Below are 14,968 nucleotides of genomic sequence, written 5' to 3' on the forward strand. Positions count from 1 at the left end.
CAAACAATGAAGAATATAAAAGGCCTTCTAAATTCAGAGTCAGCCTAAGATACCAAGTTTGTTTTCTTTGCAAGTGATTGATGCCCTCTAGAAGAAATAATAATTATATGGCACAAGGAGGAGGAAAAAAGGCATGTTGAGTGATACAAGCATTTAGTCAAAACATAACTGAAACATCGAGAAAAAAAATGCTTTAGAACTGCTCAGACTGAATAAGACAGCATTATTATCTGTAAAATGGATGAAAATAAAACCCCTCCAATAAGAAAAAGACTTAAGAAATTTGTTATACACTAATGCCATCTACCAGACATCAGTGGAAGTAGCAGGAAAAAGTCAAATGAAACAGAGAATACAACAAAGATTAAATAAGGTTTTGCTCAGAGCCCCAAGACTTCTTTTTTTATTATTATTATTTTTATCAACCACTGAATTCAAAATCTTGTTCTGTCTTTTCTTTTTTCTCCGAGTAGGGATTTCAGGGCATTTGTGAATGCAAATATTTATCACTTCTAATTTGCAAGGCTTCAGGAAAAAAAATAAATTAAATTCCCCTTCCAACACAACTTTGAGGCAGAACATATATTTACAAGACTTTGAACTGTCATTATTCTTCTCCCACAAGCTGCCACTGTCTTATGCAAGGAGAAAAAAACAACTTAATTTTTGTCAAATTCCAGGTCATCTTGGTGCCTCTTCAATCTGCCTTGACTATCTTGATCAGTGAGCCTAAGCTCAGCAAGCCTTGCAATTGGCTGCAGTGTCAACACAACACAGCTCTTATCTGTATGCACAGACCCATTTCCAAGGATTGCCTGGTAACTGTAAAGGTGTTGCTACTTTTCTTGTCCCAACGAGCCTCAGATTTATAGCCAGCTCCGTAACATCCCCCGAAGGACTTGTGCCAGACATTAAAAAGGCAGTTCCTTTTCCAGGAGAAAGATGAGCTCCTTGGGTTGCCTCCTAGACCTCTTCTTCCCTTCTGTCTTCAAAGCCATGCCTTTTGCACTACGACAGAAAGATGAAACAAATGAGCCCCAAAGGCAGCATCACTCTCAAGAGTGCTTCTGTGTTATTTTAGAGAACTGAGAACATCTGTGTATTCTCTCATCTCTGGGAGACCGCAGAAAATTGCTACTGAATCCTATCACATCAACACAGCTGACTTGCACTGCCAGGGATGCTTTGACTTCTTTCTCTGTGCCCTTCCCCTGGCAGTTCACCTTTGTTGGCAAGCCCAAGGCAGTCAGACTATGGGTCACACTCCGCCTTGGTCTTGCAATTGCAAAGACTGTTGCAGCTTGACCACTTCCTTTGGCTAAACCTTCTCAAATCCCTGATCCAACCCTCATTTTGTGTACACCTTCAAATCATTCCTTAACTCCCACTAGGAAAATTCTATAGATGTGGTCTGAATTCTTTCCCTCAATCACCAGCTCCTGTCTCAGGGTTTGTTCCCTTTTGCAGGATTTCCAGCCTCTGATAATACTCCTAAGTCTGTTTGTGAAGGCTTCAGCTCATGTTTTGGGACTTGCTTTGTGTAAATCTTTATGGATTCTTAAACGTGCATCCTTCAAAGCAAAGCAAAAAATCATGAATCCACATGCATGAAATTCTTGTTGTGCTGGAGTCTGTGTATAATAAAGGTCAAAATACACAAAAAAGAAGATATAATTTCATGTTAGAAACCCATACGCATCAAACCCAAACACAAAAACTTTTGTAACTGTGACAAGAAATATCAGCCATGACCCTGTCATTAGCATACCTACTTTTCAGAATCTGAAACTAGTCTGTTTTTGGTATCCTCCAATTTGTCTCTTGGATATCCACCAGAAGTAAACAGCAGATGCCTGTTCAGTCTTGAAACAGTGAGAAATGGCTGCAGCTACAAAATCTGCCACTGCTGTGCCATGGATATGGTCTCCATCTGCTGATGTGGGCACAGGTATACACAGAAACTGGGAGATGGACAAAGCAATATGTGAAACCAGCAGAGCATGAGGTGGAAGTGAACCATTTTGAGAGACCAGAGAAGACTTGCAATTTAAAAGGAGCATCACTATCTATGGATCTGTTATTTCAGACACCACCTCATTCCTTCCAGTAAGTAAACCCCACCAAGTCCTGCCCAAAAAAACATAGCCTTTTAGTCCCTGATATATTTTTAGGAAAATCTTTCAGCAACTCTGACAGTTAGAAAAAAAATCTAATTTTCTGTGTAAACATATTCAGATCAATGACGCCTCTTTGCATATTTTTTTTTTTAATTGCTGTAAAGAAGCCTTCCAGACGTATTTACACATATCAACTAACAAAGGCACTATCCAGAAACTCTGCTAGTATTTGTCTCTTTCTGATCCCCCAGAAGGACAGAAACAAGAGCTACTTAGCCATCACCTTCAGTCTGTCTCTACAATGGAAAGGTTCAAAGGATGAAGCTGTTCTGAATAGCCACTGATTAAGAAATTGCAGAAGTGCTAGGAGTTGCTGTTGATTCAAGGTGAGAGGAGTCACACTGAGCTGGAGTTGGTTGGCAACGCACAAAGAGGAATTTCCATGTTGTCAAAAATCTTCCACTGTGCCTGATTCTGGCATTATTTCCTACTGGCTTGTTAAGAAAAAATGAGCCCTCATCACTCTCCTCTGGTGCTTCCTTTGCTCCCTGGATGAATATTCTGCAAGTGCAAATAAAATGTTCAACAGCAGCAATTTATTTTCTGTCTCTTACAAAAGAACTGCAGGTAGCGAGGCTTTTGTATTCCATGCTAGCAGCAAGTGGGTTACAGCAAAGCCTCCCTGCCAGGACCGAGCTCCCCTCCTTCTTCTGTCTTTTGCTGGCTGTGAGATTATAGCCATAAGGCACAAGGGCCATTTTAACATGGCACTGGTTTCCCTTATTTTTCCTCATCATCTCTGCTACTCTAAGTACCTGCATGGCAACTAGCAAGATGTAACCATGCATGAAACTCAGCCCTGGAGGTCCAGACCCATGTTTCTGACCTGCAAGAGGTAGAAACACTGCAAGCAGCCCCAAACTGGACAGGAGTATCTGCATGATTATTGCAGTACAAGTCCAGGGCTTAACCAGCCCATGTCAGAAGAGCAGAGGCATGCCATCACAAAGGTTTATTGTTTCCCCCCTCCCCCCTACATGTTGGGCTATTGAGCTTCCAGATCTCCAGAGCAACAGTTATGCTTGAGACTCCATAAACTATTTTTTTTCTCCCTTCAAAATTACAAACACACAGAGTAACCATAGTTAAGCTTCCTCTCTCACAGAACAGCATTCACTGCCTCTCTGTTTCACCTACTTTACTACAGTGCTGGCAGCACGTGGGTTAACAAGACAGTTATTTGAAGGAAAGACATTTCCAATAAATCAGCAGATAGCAAAAAGGAAAAAGCACTCGAGTAATTTTTTCATTATACACTTGGCTTTAAGCCACCATAAGGTAAATCACCCAAGTCATGTTGCACAGACATTTCTGAAAGAACAGTTATTTAAATCACCGTGCAAGCTACACCCCTTGTTTTGAAGGGAGAATCCTGCTTATTTTTCATTACACTTTTTGTCCTTTTAAAAGTTTTGAAAATGAGAGCTGAAGTCAAAGCTAGAGCTGTAATTCTGCTGCAAATGGCACAACATGGCATTGGCCTCAGTGTTGTCCTCATGTTCCCCTCTCCCTCCTGTCCCAGACCTGAGAGCAGCATCCCTGCAAACACATACACCACCTATATTGTTCCTTTCTGGTAATATACACTGGAGTAATGCTGTCCAAAGGGGTGAGGATTATTTTTGTTTGTTTGTTTTTTTTTTTTTTTTTTTTTTTTACCTGGATAAGTCCGTTGAGTGTGTGACATTCATTAACCCTCTCCCTGAGTTTACACATTCATCAGCCTCTGATATTCCCTCTCCAGTAAATGGCTTGTGGTACCCCAATAAACAAGGAAAACTGCAAAGATGTTTAGCCTCCGCACTGGAAAGACTCTCCTGGTTTGAATCTTTCAGAGCAAGGAAATAGTGTCTGCTGATAAAAATACCACAGTTTTGACAAAACCTGTTGGTTTTGTTCTTTTTCTCCCTCACATTGCCAGTGTGATCAAGAGGAGACTGAGAAGAAAGGCGAGGCAATAGAAGCAAGGGATGAAGAAAGGGCAAATACCATCACACTGAAGGTGGTCTTGAAAGCACCAAATTTGGTGCTTTGTCTCTGCCCAGATTGTCTTCCAGCCATTTTTAATATCTTCTCACTTGGCACAGTATCATTAACGTTCAATATTTTTCTTTTTACAGCTCACAGCTTTCAACTTAATGTGCTCATTGTTCCTTTCCCCTGCCCAGAAGTCATTGAAAGTGCCTTTTACCTTCATGATTTGGAGTCTTGCACAATTGACTAAAATACTGAGCATCAGTTATAAAAAAAAAATACACAAAGAGAAGCCAAACGCATTATAAGAATCTTGAGTCATCACAATAAAAGCATTCTCACATCCTCATAATACACTCCATCAGGCAGAAATCCCAATTAATGCCTTAAACAGAAACACAAGATCTTCGTGAATAACCCTCACATTTGGATTGGGAACCCAGTGTTTGCTGTGAGTAGATGCTGCGTATTGTAGACATTTCTGGCTGTCTGAAACAGGGTGAAGCCTGCTCACTTTTCCCCTACATCCATCTACCCACCTCTCATTTAGGCTAGATTCAGCACAGTAAGCAATTGCTGCAGAAGACAGAGATTCCTCATCAGTTTCTAAACTAGTTGACAGACATTTCCAGCTGCTTCTCAGTGCATGTTGCACTGTCAATCAAAATTACAGGGTATAATTAAGCAGACAACAACTAAGCAATGTCTGTCGTCTACCCAAGAATCCAATGAAGAGATTAATGTACAAGTGAAATAGAGTAAGATGAGTTTCCTCAAAAAGCTAACAAACAAGCAAGCAAACAAACAAAAACTGGCAGAATCAAGGCACCATCATTTTTTCCCTATCCAGCAGCAGGAAAAGTATTGCGCTTTTTTTTTTTTTTTTTTTTTTTTTTTTCCCTTCAGAATACAAGGCAGTTTCAAAAGTATTAAATAAGTTGAAGTTTTCTGTATTATCCCAGATTTATCTTGGTGATATCAGTTCAACCTGTAACCTCAGCTCATGAAGACTTCAACGTGTCACTCAACCTCGTGATCTTCTGCCAGAGTAAGTTCCAGTTTGGTGCCCTGTGAAAGTGACATTTGCTACCCTACACTGGCTAACCTCTAGTGCTGACTTCCAGACATGCAGCAGTGCCCTGTCCCACTACCCAACATCAAATCCCAGAACCCAGAAATTGAATTTCCCCAAGGAAATATCCTAGGAAGATTCAATCAGCTTCAGCTCCTTCCTCTCTAGGTGCCCTCCATTCCTCCAGCAGAAGCACTTTGGAGACCACAGAGCTCTCCAAGGCAGCTGTCATGCTGCCTTTCAGCTATTTGAAAATGGCATCAAATATCAGAAGGATGATGAGATGACACACAAAATATTGTAGAATGACAGAATCTGCCCCAAGCTGTTGTAGGCTCCTGAGACCTACTAAATACCTCGCTCTACCTGACATTTCTTTGTGCAATATCTGATAATCTTCACTTTGCATCCTTGAACTTTAATTAGCTTAACAACTTGCAGGGGACTTTTTAAATATTATATTATTTAATTAACAATTTTTTTTCATTGTAATGTTTGGTTGCAGCAAGAGATTGCACTAAGATAATGAAAAGTATTGGAGCAGCTGAAAACTTAATTGAAACATAAAAATTAATTATACATCTCATCATTGATTTTGTCTGAAAAAGCTGATATTGCAAAAATAGGAAATCAAAAGCAAGGAGGTCATGTAGAGAATCACTGATGCAAATGTTGATATTTTGCAGAAAAAATATCTTCCTACTGAGAGCAACCATTCACCCCAGGTCCACGACCCAGTGCTGAGCTGAATTCCATCTGATATCACAAAATTGCTAATCAAGCATCAATAAGGAGGCTGATTAAGGTGAAGCAAGCCAGAAGAACAGAGAATATATAATGCTACTATTATGTATAGCATTGTATATGAGATTAGTATCACATGATTAATAACACCAGCTTTGTCAGTGTCTTTTTCTGCCTCTTAAATAAAGGAGTTTTGTAGCACAACCATGAAATATCATTCTTCAGGCTCTTCAAAAGTGTCTGAGATGGTGTCTCGGTTAGGACTACGCACTGTGCAACATGGGGCTGCTTGGCAATGTAAACAAGAATTATAATTTGCCTGAACTGCCATAACTAAACTGGACCGTGATCGCACCTGCGTTCAGTCCCCAGTGTTAGAGCACCAAGGGGAGCAGCTGAACAGGCTAACCCCTCGTGCTTCATCCTGGAAAAATTACATACTATCCTCTAACTTCAATAATAATTTTCTCTCCTCCTCATCAGTTCCTGAGCTTGTTTATAAAGTATAATTATATCCTATTTCAACTTGGAATCAGTAGAACCAGTTAATACATCCTTTTAATGAAGAGCACAGTACAGAAGGTCAATCTGGTGCCACCATAAATTTTATCAGGAGCTCTATCGCAGACTTCTTTGGGTAAGTTATTTAACTTCTCTGAGTCTAAAGTATAAAATGAGGGAAATACTGTTCCACCAACCTCGGCAGAACGATTATCTAATATTTATAAAGTGCTTTCAGATCCTCAAGTAAAGACCATAGAAATGTAAAGAAGCAGAAGTAGTGACCCAGATGAGGGTTAAGAGCAAAATCTTTTTCTCAGTGACAGCCCTCAAATGACCTTGTAATGTTAGGATTTTATTTTCAACACAAAGGAAGATCTGTCAGGTCTAGGAGCCATGCTTTGCTATGACTGCAGACAACTTGGTATCAACAGCAAAACAAGTTTAGTCACTGATCCAAATGTCAAGAGCTGCCAAATCAGTGCTTTGATGAAATGTCAGGAATACTAACTTGGTTTCAGGTCTGCGCTGATTTAAAACTGTGCAGCCAAAAAGGAGTCTGATCACACTGCTTTTTCCCCAGGAAAATCGCAAGTAGCCGGCAATATACACATCATATACACTTCTTCACTTTGAAGTGAAGCTAAACAAGCTGAAAAACAAAGCAATACAAAACAAAACACCATACATACTTCTGTTTTTTAAAGGAGTCTGACCTCCACACACTGCAATTTCATGAGTACAAATATTCCATTTAATGAGACACTTGAAGCATTCAGGGATTTTTTCCACACCTCCACTATGCCTTGTGCAGAAACATACCCTGCAAAGGGGGTGTTGCAGACATCAGGTTGCTCAGAGGACTCAGAACACAGTCCTTTACACAACTGCACAGGGAGGGTGTTCCTCCCATTGCATGTGAACAGTGGAGCAGTTTGCTGCCGAGGAGCACTGATGGTATTTCACATGTAAAGTAGGTTGATAAAACCTGGCTGAGTTGTTACAAAAATGCAAATGTCTCTTACAACTGACACTACCACCCATATAGTATAGACGATACCCTGCAATAATCCATATGCACTATCCTGTATCAACACATAAATGAGCGTTTCTAACGCAACAAAGCCTTTACGTGCAAAGTGTAATTTCGGTCTCAAGTTTCGGCACATATTTCAAGCCTAATCATTTATCTGGTACCACACATGCTGAGAAAGTCATATGGTGGTCTTTGAAAACCCAAATAACATCCCACTACCAGCACGGCAATGTTTCATTTTATAATTCAACCTGGACAGCACTTCCACAGGAGGGAATGTAAAAGTATCTCCTGCCAGGAGAGCACTGCCAGGTCTTTTACAAATTCTACAGAAGTTTCCCAAGCAGGTGGCCCATCAAACTCAAATAATTGATCCATGTCAGTTAGACCTGGAAGCTCAATAGGATAGCACATCATTACAGCAGTCAACATAAGAAGAAAGTCCATGTAGTTTCCCCTGCAGCAAGCAGTTGAAAGGAAACAGAAAAGCTCTGCTATCTCTTCAGCTTTGCACATACTTCTCTTGAAGTCTTCAGGGGAACAGCAAATACCGATAACCGCTGTTACAGACCCCTCCTCTAAGACTCACCTACTTTTCTGAACAAATAACAGCATTGTAATATTCTCTTTTTCTTTATTGGAAACAGTTCAATATGGGGAAGAAAAAAAGAAAAAAGAAGATTCTTGGGATTCTTGGCAGGTTCAAGCAGTGCCGTTAAATGGCCCATTTCCCGATGTAATGCGCAGTTTTAACAGGCAATTTTCATCACTGTCAACAATGGCACACTTCTCTTGGCAGCACTGCCATGATGGCTGCAGCAAAGGCCACTGATCCCATCATCACAGGTGGATTTAGAAATCGCTAAAGAAATTGCTGCTGCCTAGACCTACCTGCCAGAGGGGATGGGTGTCCCAGAGTGGACATCTCCAAAGATGGGATCACCTCTGTTCACTGCCTGATCCTCCAAGCCAAAGGAATTGCTCCCAGTTACAGTGGTTCTTGCTGGGCATGACTCCTTGGATCTCCTCTATTGCTGCACTTCCTTGCGTCAACCACATCCAGATTAATTTGGTTCTATTTTTCCCTTAAGCATCCTAGCCTTAAATTTCCACCACTATTGCTCCCATTGAACAGGCAAAGTCACTCAGTAACTACACATCAGGACTTGGAAAAGATAAAAGTGATGCTTGAACTATTACAAGCACAGAAGAAAGCCCTCTCTATCAGCCACAACCATACACTGAATTATTTATTGAATTTGCACAGCAGAATCAGAGGAAATACAGCTTTTAAAGCAGTTCCCCAACCTGTGGCTTATGAGCAATACTTTATCTGCAAGATCTTCCAGTGCTGCTGACAGCCATGGAAAATCAAGAAGTTCCCACCACAACCAGTAAAGACAAACTCTGCCTGCATTGTGCTGCTCCTTCCATATCATACCTGCAGCCCATGAAAGGTCAGAGACCACTCCATTACCGAGACATCAATATAAACCTGCATCGACAATACACATTTCCTTTCTTACATTAAACACCTTTGTTCTTGGATATATATTTTTTCACTCCTTTGGAAACAACATCAGTGACCCTCCAGTATAACACTTTCACCAATGTTTATACAAGTAATTTCAGAACACTGCAAACAGCTCAGCAAGCTACCTCGGTCTGATGCTGGATGCCTGGAAGGATGAAGAAGGTTAGAGTTACTTCTCCCTGCCAAATTATGTGCCGCTGATCCCAGGGCACTTCTCAGCAGAAAGCCAGGCAGAACTGAGCTGGGTCAAAGCACCCTCTGCAGAGTCCTGGTTCTCTGCCACCTAAAGGGGAATTGCGAGTACCCATGCTCCCAGCTAACCCTCCAGCAAGAGCCCTAACATTAGATGAAATGACATCAAACCTTTATTTTTCAGTTTCCACCTCCGTAAGACAGGCATAATAATACTTACTTACTTTCAAAGAGAATTGTAAGGCTTAATTAGATAATTAACATGAAAGTGCCTTTAAAAAGGCTATGTACACACAAAGCACTACTATATTATTAGTGTAGGCAGGCATGGGGAGCTCTTAGAGATTTTCTAGTAGGTTATTTGTTATTGTGGAAGAAGTCTTCAGCTGCATAAAGCAGTAGTATAATTATTATCATCATCAGATTCACTTCCTAAAGTTATTTATGAAACACTATATGAAAAAAAAAAAAGCATCAAGTTAAGTAGCACTGAGCTGAGTTTCTGTTTTGTTGCATACACCGATTAGGAATGCTGTTAAAATGTTACTCTGCTGTAGTGAAAACACCGGTGCCAGAAATTTAGTTATATGTTTGTTACTAGAATCATCATTATTTAAATTTATAAGGGAGGTAGCAGTGATTTCCAAGCCTACTTGTTTTTATGTGCATTTCTGTGCGTTTTTTTTTTTTTTCCTTGGGTCTACTGGAATATTACAAGAACACAGAAAATCTGAAAACTTTAATTGCATGGTTGCACAGTTGATTTTGACATTACCACACATCCAAGAATTTCTCTTTCCTGTGAACTGCATAAATAAATACATCAAAAATTCACTGAATTACGACCATGACCAGGGAAAGTAGGGATTCCATGTGGTGATGAGTTGCCATTCTGTCTCCATTAAAAGGTCCAAATTACAAGTATTTCAACTGAATGGCAGTACTTGGTGCTGGAATAACCAGGCCACGTTTTCTCACTTAAGTTACGGGAATAATTCTGTAGTCTATAAAAATTCCCTCATTAGGCAGGTGAGAAGGATTTCACTCTACAAGCCTAGTTTTTTTTTTGTTTTGTTTTTTAACCAAATTCCACGGTAAACTATGCTGTGATCAAGTTCATCTCAGAATTGGGCCCTGAACCACCATGACTTCAACTATGTTTCTACAGAAGTTTAAAGACAGCCACACCACTGGACCCAGAAAGGCTGCTTTTCAGTATCTAAAAAAAAAAACAGGCAAAACCAAGATTACTTTTCCATTTAGAAAATTTTCTCTAGAGAGTATTTTGTGAAGTCTGTGGTGTTACGGGATAAAGACTGAAGAGGTCAATTCTCCCCATCAGTGTGCAGAGACTTTCATGTTTACTTCCTATCAGCAAAAGCAAGAATTAGCTGAACAAATTATTTTCTGAGCAATGAAAAGAAAAATTGCCAGGACCTGCATTCACCTCCTTACAGCTTCTAATAGTGAACATCTATATTTTTATTTTGAGGGAAACAATAAAGCAACATATTCCCCAAGGAGAAAATATCTATAAATCTCATTCTCAATAATAAATTTAATTTTAAAACCCATTTATTTTGATCAATTTCCATGATTCTGTTATAAAACTGGGCAGAAAATGTGTATCCACCAACTCTAATTGAGTAAAAAACCCTCCACAAAAGAACAGGAAAGAAATCTAAACAACATCAAATATTTATATCATGGGAAAACATCAAGAGATCTTCTTTTTGTGGCTTCTACTGTATATGTTTTACATGTAAATTAAGCTGAGTGGTTCCTCTTCATAGCTTCAAGCTGTTGCTAATGCTTCATAGATTTTTTCAGGCAGACAAATATTGGTGAAAAGAGTTTTATAACCTTCATACAGAAGATTTATGATTACACGTGAACTAGAAGTCTAATGCGCTGACACGCGGCCTTGGCTCAGTCTCATTATAGAGTAATTTGTACCCCTAGTTTAATTGCTGTTGTTTGAATGTAAATCATCCTCTCCTTTCATGCAGCTCTGCCAAATTTGATTTTAGACTTGAGCATACCGGTTCTCATGGAGTTTGCATGGCTTTAACTAAAACTAGTGTTAGTCTACACTAAAACTGTTGCAGATTTGGAACAGAGTTCGATAAACCCTGATCTGCTCTCGTTCCCTATGCAAATTATCAATGCTTCTTCCTACCCTGGCTCCAATTATAAAAATAATGTTTGCTATTTTTAAACGCTTAAACGTGCTGTTTCAATTCAGCCCTTACACTTCTCCTACTTGAACAACAGAGTAACACTAGTATATGACATAAGGCGAACTACAGTACCTCCAGCAGCTGGCAAATCTCATGTCAGCAATTCATTGCGATTTCCAAACAGTATTGAAATAAATTAATGCTTGTGATGGAAATTGGCCAATGCAATTAGAACATGGTACTTACACTATGACATTTTCTATTAGCAAAAAATGTATGCCAACACCACTAGGTATTGTGCATACAGCAAGGGACAATTAATGCAACGGACTGCCGCTTACTGGAAACAATGGACTCGTGTATGAGCAGATGGCAAAATTCTGCATCTTTCTTACCTGCTTTCAGCCTCTAATCTCTGGCTGACTACCAAAGCAAACTGAGTTAGTTCAAAACATATACCTAGCACTACTGTAATTAGCAAAGCCATCAACATATTGGATATCTTCCATGCTTATGAACTATTGAAAAGTATAAAGGGTTTTCGCAAGAAGTTAAACATGTTCTTAGAGAGCAGATCCATTGTGGTCCAAATACAATTGCTGGCTCAGAAAGTCAGTGTGAACTACAGACTGTCAGAAATTAGAAGCATATGGCCTGGGATGGATCACTTTGTCCATCTTGTTTACTGTTCATATTTCAGCATCCATCACTAGTGATAGCTGAAGAAAAATGTTTTGGAGTTTAGCCAGACTGGTGCAATGGTTCTTATGCATTTCATAACCCAGGACCTCCAGGAATAACCCCTCCATGAGCTGAGAAAGCTAGAGGATGCTCTGCAGAGCCAAATGGCAGGCAGGACTGGGAAGAGAACCGCACAGCCAACCCAGCACATCTGTGCCACATGTCTGAAAAGAGGTGTCTGTCTGCGAGAAATTCTCTCAGCCATCCTAATGGGCGAAGAGGGAGAAGACCTTTTAACCCTGCCCTATAAATCCACATCTGCTTTATGAGATGCATGCTTAAGGCTCATTAATGTGCCTAATGACAAAGCTGTACTTAAGTGCCTTACTGAATTTGCATGGATTTATTGAAGCAACTCAATAATTTATGCAACTGAAGCCTAAAAGCATGAGTTTCTCTTGTTTAACCTAAAGGCATAATCTTTGGCTAGCAGCTGTGGAAGGCTGCTGTAGCAGCTGGAGAAGCCTGGTGCTCAGCCACCAGGGAAGGAACAAGATGTGCTCATTGTGATATACCTAATAGGTGCATACAGTTTCTTTCCTTTCTGCTTCAACCAGGTAATGACCTTCACCTGTGTTTGATGCAGTTAAATTTGTGAAAAGCTATAAATATGGAGAAGACATTCTTTTTAAAAGCCAGCTCTCCTGTCTATCTTCAGCTGGGATTTGTTTCCCTCTTGAGGTTTCTTGTTCCAGTTTCAATTCCCTGTGGTTTACTCTACAAAAGCCTGACTCTAATACAGATCAGGCTTGCTGGGTTTCCTTTGGAAGATTCTGCACTGGGATGGACAGTGCCATCACTGCAGTATGACTTCAGGGGATTTTTGCAGCACACATCGATTGTGCTGTATTTGTTTCAAGATATCTTCAGAGAACAAAATGTTTCAAGACAGATTTTTAGTAAAATTTATGTGCAAATTCTGGAAGGGGGACAGAGAAGACTTGAAAAGCAACAAGCAGGACCCTGCCTGTTTGATTCATGGATGCAATTAGGCTATGTTTCTAAGCGTTCTGCAGCCATTGTGCATTTTCTGCAGCCCTACTCCTCCTCAAACTGTGTTCAGTGCCACTTAAACCTGGGCATCCAGCCTCAGCTTTCTGGAACATCCACAATGGATGACAAAAGGCAGGGAGCGGGACCTGATCTGTTTCCTCTCTGGCTCATTACACATTCTTTATTCTGTTTCTTCATCACATGCCTGCTCCACTGCCAAACTTATGATGGCTACAGTCCTGACTTCTCCACCTGGCAGCATCTCTCAGAGCACTCGGCATGTCAGGGAGCAGAACCATGTCACGGAGTTGCTGCACTCATGGACCTGGCCCAGTTCAGACAAGGGTACCACAGGACGTCTAAAGGGTGGCTCCCTTCAGCACCCCCGAACATTCCTTGTGAACTCCTTCAGTTAGAAGATCTCCCATTTCAGATTTCTGCTGACAGAATGAAATTTGCTGAAGGAAGGTGGAAAAAAGACAACCTGAACAGGTATAGTTAAGGTACTAACCCCAGAGCACTGACTTCTTTGTAGCTTTGTGTTCTAGTTTTAAGCAGGGAAGGTAGGACGATTGCCTTCAACTAGGGAATACAATACAGAAAAGAGGAACAGGTACCTGCAGAGCTGGATCCTGTTTGGAGTTCAATAGGGCTACGCTGATTTGCAGCCACTGGAGATAAACCCCATGGTTTTCATGACCTTCCAGAACTCAAACCATTCAAGAAGCAAACAACCTTTTACTACAACAGCCTCGTTATAACTATATAAATTAATTTTAAATTGAATATATATTTACTGTGGAATATATATATACTCAGAACGCCATTATGTATGGCAATATATTTGAAACTCTTTGGACTACGATTATTTCATTAGCTCTAATATTTCTTTCTAACAAATGAATAATACATTTACAGACTAGTTTTTATTTTAAAAGCAGGGTCAGTGGTAGAAATAGCGTGCTTTGCTTCTGACTAGGAATAAGCAGCAGGGGTTGCACCTGATCTGTCCCCAGAGAGCAAATCTCTGTTCTGATGTTAAATCCTGAAGAAGGGAAGAGTGAGTAAAACACCCAATTTCACATCACCTGCAGTGAAGGCTCTCCTAAAACTTTCTAGGTAACCAGAACGTCCAACTTGTCCTACGTTGCCCTATGTTGTCCTACGTTGCCCTATAGATACCAGTTATTTACACTGAGCAGTTGCAGCACATGCAAGATCCAACAAAGGAGGTAGGTGGAGGCCAAATGCAGCAAAACGAAAGAAGTGGAGTAAAAAAAAAGTCTTGTGAACCAGAGATGCTGTGGAAACTGTGGAAAACTTTGTCAGCCTTACAGCCACGCTGGAGCACACTTTCAATGTCACCTCTTCCATTCCATGCTTGGCGAAGTGAGAAAGGAGAGGAGCATCCCCATATGTGAATCACCCCAAAATGCCACCACCTGAAATTTGATGTGGGAAGTAGCATCTGGGCTGGGAGAAGCTATGTGGGAGTTTATAAATCTCCAGCTATGGATTTAATCTCCCCTTTGTGAGACTGTGTGCTCCATCTGTGGTCTGAACATCCACAACAAAGCACAGCCCAAGGGAAGGACTGAAGTCTGTTACTCCAGGAAAAAAGCTTCACCCCTTTCTTCCCAGCACCAGCCCTGTCCCTTCAGCAGTGTTTCCACCACTGGGTACGTACAATCAATGCTTAAAACATTTGAAAACAAGACTGTCACAGCCCATGAAATGCACAGGATTTAATGTCTGCAGAAGCACAAAAGCACTGTCTCCAGAGCACTTAACATATTGACAAGCTGTGTGAGAAGGGAGCGTTTT

General features: G+C 40.5%; 1 protein-coding gene across 3 annotated transcripts in view; it reads right to left on the reverse strand.

Moving 5' to 3' along the window:
• SGCD (sarcoglycan delta) overlaps nucleotides 1-14,968 on the reverse strand; it is a 204,403-nt gene that overhangs the window by 149,589 nt on the left and 39,846 nt on the right. The gene's annotated exons all lie outside the window — the stretch shown is intronic.

The sequence above is a fragment of the Aythya fuligula genome, chromosome 14 (assembly GCF_009819795.1).
Source record: "Aythya fuligula isolate bAytFul2 chromosome 14, bAytFul2.pri, whole genome shotgun sequence".
Classification (NCBI taxonomy): domain Eukaryota; kingdom Metazoa; phylum Chordata; class Aves; order Anseriformes; family Anatidae; genus Aythya; species Aythya fuligula.